This window comes from Etheostoma spectabile, unplaced genomic scaffold (genome assembly GCF_008692095.1).
Source record: "Etheostoma spectabile isolate EspeVRDwgs_2016 unplaced genomic scaffold, UIUC_Espe_1.0 scaffold273, whole genome shotgun sequence".
NCBI lineage: Eukaryota > Metazoa > Chordata > Actinopteri > Perciformes > Percidae > Etheostoma > Etheostoma spectabile.
In genome coordinates this window covers 350,688-355,890 of record NW_022605577.1, presented here as the reverse complement: position 1 = coordinate 355,890, position 5,203 = coordinate 350,688, and the positions used below count along the sequence as shown (strand labels likewise).

General features: G+C 42.0%; 1 pseudogene; it reads right to left on the bottom strand.

The window, feature by feature from the left end:
- LOC116685921 (N-acetyllactosaminide beta-1,3-N-acetylglucosaminyltransferase 2-like) lies at positions 1-1,157 on the bottom strand (annotated as a pseudogene).
- Positions 1,158-5,203: the final 4,046 nt, after the last annotated feature.

Sequence of the window (5,203 nt, the reverse complement as noted above, 5' to 3'; positions counted from 1 at the left end):
TCAGGGCCACGCCCAACACTGGGCCTGTGTCTTTTTCACGTGGACCCACAGTTTGACCACCTCGGGTCTTCGTTTGTGGACAGTAGGATTGTGTGATAGGAACACAGCGCCTCCTCTCCTGTTAGGAAAGTCGAAGTGAGGAAGGGTCGTGGTGGACAGGATGAGGTTGAGACGAACCATGCACATCCCACGTAAACGTCGTCGATGGGGAACAGGTAAAGCCTTTTTGAGATGTCGTGTAGGGTTGGCCAACAGTCCTGAGTACACCACCCTCCCCCTCCTGCATACATAGGATACAAGCCCTTGTAGAAACTGTCTGGGATGAAGACTTGGACTCGTTGAATCGGTTCGCACAGCTGCAGCTATGACATCTCCAACCATGAAGTTCGTAGTGTCTGTGTGGCTTCTTTAGCTGGTCCGGAGGTAGCTCATGAGTTGGGCGTGTTGACGAAGACGTCGTCGCCCCCCTTAAGACGAAGCGAGTCCGACTGCATGATCTTGAACCAGCTCCAGAAGAGCACATCTTTTAAGGTGAGGTTGAAAAACGTGTCCTTGAAGTCCCACTGCGAATGTCTCCATACTGTTCACTCTCCATCTGCAATGCATTCCCACCCAGTTCCTCAGTACTTCCTCTGCCTAGCAGGAACACCTACGGACGTATCCTCCACCTCTCCTCCGTTTCCTTTCTCTTCGGTCTGCTACCCATCTGCCGGCCCAGGTCGTCTGGATAGCCTGGCCGGTTCAGAAAATTCTGCTCTGTTGACTTGATGGCAGGAGAAGCAGAGGAGCCTCCTTCTTTCCTTTCTCCCAGCTCCACACACTCCATCTGGCTGGAGGAGGGCTGGGTAGTCTCTCTTTGCATGTGGGTTAAACTCCTGGATCTGCTGGGTAGCTGGTCCAAGTTTCTACTTGTGCTTTCCAAGTGAAACTTTAGAGAAACCTTGCGTCATAGGGACTCATTAAACGTACCATTTTCAAATCCTCTTGGTGTGTGGGGGCACAGGATGGGGTTAAAATGGTTGTCAAGGGTCCGCTGGAGACGGTTCCAAAAGGGTCCCGTGCAGGTGGAGATCCCAGAAGGTTTTCGAGGCTTCCCGAGGCAACGAAGTAAACCGCTCCAGGCCGGGACCGCGGTCCCCGGTGATGTGTTCATTCATGGCCGCGAACAACATGGCGGTAATGTAGACGAACAGCAGGGCCAGGGAGATGCATGGTGTGCACAACGAAGAATAACACCCTGCCAGTGACAGTAGCCACGCGCCATTCAACTGCAAAAACACGGATAGTGTGTAAGTTTGGAAAATCTTAAATATGTGTAAAAAAAAGACAGCTTCGAATACAGTAATGTACCCTGAAATGAAAAGGTTGGTGTGTACAAGTATACAGAGAGTATACGACGTCATGAGAGAGAAGAGAAAGACATGGGGCCCCATGGGGGGGGGGGGGGGGGGGGGGGGGGGGGCAATAAGAGAGAGCAAGGCCATGTTGAAAGTCTAATCAAAAGGTCCATTAGTATATACTGGAGTTTGTGATTGTATCAACTTCAACATTCAACTTTTATCCCGAAGGTTTTTTTTAAATATCTGGCAGCCATCACATCAAGGATCAAGGACCATGACAAACATAAACATTGACAACATATGGAAAATTTTATGTAGCGCTTTCTAGTCTTTACGACTTCTCAAAGCGCTTTTACATAGTACAGAACGATTCAGCACTCACAACATTCACACACTATGGTCAAGGCTGCCGTACAGATACACACTCACACACTCTAAACCCCCACTCGATGCTCAGCATTGAGGGCAACTGCCTCTAATTATGTATTATTAATGGTTCCCAATTTTATACGAGGAAACAATCTCAACATCCTTCTCTTAAACCTTAAGTTGTCTTCCCGTCCAAATTGAAAATCACACTTTTTTTTAGGCTTTTTATCGATGTTTTTAAGTTTTTCTTACGTTTTTGTCACTTTTTTTTAAACACTTTTGACATTTTTCAATGTTTGTCACTTTTTTTTACGTTATTAACTTTAGTTTTACAGTTATTTTTGGAATTTATGTTGTCACTTTTTGATGTTTACACTACGTAACACTAACTTATTAACAAGTTTTACAGTATTTTTTTGAATTTATGGTCAATAACCATTTTTAGAAAACATACCTAATGTTTGAGTTAGAAAAGCAGAAATTGTGAATTATTAGACTAAAATTAAAGGAATGGATGTTGATGAATAATCACAGACTGGAACATGTCAACTTTAACTCAATGCTATTCCAAAAACACTTTTTTTCAAAAGCTATAAAATTGAACAAGACGCCCCAAAATAATGAAAGTAGAGATTGTACTTGGCAAAGAGCGGTGTGTGGAATCAATCATGTTATTTTGGGGAATTAAAAAGAACATTGATATAGGAAAAGGGTCAATTTGCACCGCCTTTGGCAAGTACAAATCTCTACTTTCATTAATTTTGGGGTGTCTTATTCAATTTATAGCATTTAAAAAAAATGAAGTTGTTTTGAAATAGTATGAGTAAAAGTTGACATTTTCCAGGCTGTGATTATTAAGGGTGTGACGAGATCTCGTTTTACGAGATCTCGCGAGTTAAAACGTGACGAGATTTCTCGTCGAGGTGAAAAGTTGTCCGTGAGGCGATGTGATGTCAGCGTGATGGAGCGTGAAATTACTATTGAAGACCCCCTGCCACTTTAAATCATTTGTTAGGAGTTAGGAGAGATTTTCGTGTGAAATTGTATTTACTGCATATAATTCATTAAAATAGTTAAAAAAAGAAGTAAATAACATCATCATTAATAGTTGATTTCAAAATGCACTTTGGCATTTGTGATTTCAGTTGAATAAAAAAACTATTCATTTTCCATTCATATATTTCACGAGGGATTTCTTTAAATTAAAAAAAAATCTCGTCCGTCTCGTTCTCGTGAACCCATATCGTGATGTGTCGTCTCGTGGAGTAAGCGTCTCGTCACACCCTAGTGATTATCCATCAACATCAGTCCTTTAATTTAGTCTCAATAATTCCTAATTTCTGCTTTTTCTAACTAAACACTAGGTGTAATTTCCATAAATTAGGTTTATTGACCATAAATTCCCAAAATAATTTTAAAACTAAAGTTAATAACGTAAAGAAAAGTGGACAGCATTGAAAAAAGTGCAAAAGTGTTGAAAAAAAAGGGAGAAAAAAAGCAAGAAAAAGTTAAAAAACAGTGAAAAGGCGTCAACAAAAATGTGATTTCAATTTTGACAGGAAGACAACACAAGGGTTAAGTCTTCTGCAAACGAGTCCAAGTCAAGTCTCAAGTCTTTGTCCACCAGATCTGTCCCTAACACTGTGTTGTTAAAAAATATCTAATCTCGAAATATAGAATAAAAGGTAGAATAGTGGCAGCGCCAACCAGTTACAGAACAACATGATCTCAGCGTCCAATACGCACAGCGTCCAAATTACGCACAATAAGCAGTTTGAACTCACTGACGTAATTCATTTATTTTTCTAATTTTCCAAGTGTTAGTAGCTCAGTGAAACTGAGTCCAGCGCGAGACAGATCCGACTTAGAGGAGAGGTCAGTAAGGGCCGAGTCTCCTCGGCAGGTGACTAGTGCGCACGGATACGCTGCGCGACGCTAGGATGAAATAATGAATATAAAAGGACCACAGCAAGAGAATATGTGCAGAATTGAGACAGTCAAGAGGCCCAAGCTTGGTGGACGGGTACACCTTGTTCCATAATAGTCTACCAATCATCCACGGGGATCAATACAGCATCACATGCCCGCCCGACGCAGGTTTGATCCGGGGAGACGGATCGTGCGCCCCGCTTTTGTGCCATGGATGTCTGAGCCTCAGAAACCACCAACTATAAAGATACAATTTGCTTTTCCCAGCATTAGCACAACAACTTGCGATGGTTAGTTTCTACCTGTGACGGGGGTTAGCATGAAAACAGGTGTTGACGAGTCTGGAGGTCCGAGTCAAGTCTGAAGTCTCTGAAGTCAGCCTGTTCGAGTCCGAGTTCAGACCGAGTCCCCATCTCGTCGAGTGTGGATCATCTCTACTAGAGTGTGGAAATCTAAATAACGATGGAGCTTTCTTGTAACGTTTTAAGTGAAGACTCCCATCTCATTAAATACTTTCAATAAGCAAAGCTGGTGGGGCTCTTGCTAGTAATCTGACAGCCCCATCAGTCATTCACAGGAAAAACAAGATGGAATTCAGGAAGTCCCAGTCAAGTTTCCTTTCTAGACTAAAGTCATCAGACGAATGAGGTGTTGATCCAGTTGAGGGACAGGGACAAGCCAAGTGATTAAAAAAGCAAAATAGACTGAAATGTTATTCCTCTATCCTCGGTGATAGGTAAAGGTCGATATCAGCCACTCAACAAGGGCCAATGCAACAATCTGTCATGAGAGAGATTATCGAAAAATACAAGCTATAACCACCTTACTTTGTTTGACTGAGTACTGAGTCAAGCGTTCCACTAGGTTCTAGAGAAGCTAGCACAATTACAGGTCAATCTGCTCATATATAACAGCAAGGCCAGTCAGGTAAAACAGGTAGTATGGGGGACCAGATACCATGAAGAGACTGACACAATTTGTTTGCACACACTGTCAGGGATGAAGCAATGAAACTATGGGTTTTCCAGGTCAATTTCGAGAGCAAAGAAGAAGAAAAGTGACAAATTTCAAGAGTCCATGAAGGGGATATATCACTAACATTAAAGTGCCCACGTTATGAAAAAATCCTTTTTCTGGGATTGGGATTTTTGGTCTCTGGTGCTTTCACACACCATACAAAATCTGGAGAAAAAAACCGCATCCATTTATTAGTCAGACCTGCTATGGTTTGAAGGATGATGTCATTTAGATAGAGCAGTTAGCGATACGAGATAGAAGCGGCTGAGTCCTAAATTTGTGCCACGTTTCTAAGAGCCTTTTGTATCAAGCCGGGTGTTAGATCCCATTAAATATTGTTCTCCAATCTTTGTCACCATAATTCTTTCTGTTGCAGTTTATTAAGAATTTAACAGCAAGTACTACATTGATGTTGGCATTGATAAGGCGTTTAATTTATGAAAACAATCAATTTTTTCTAAACCGGACAATGTATGTATATGTGTTACGACATAGTCTGAACCATACGCTTCACAGACTAACCCACTATTTTACCACACTGTTTGGTC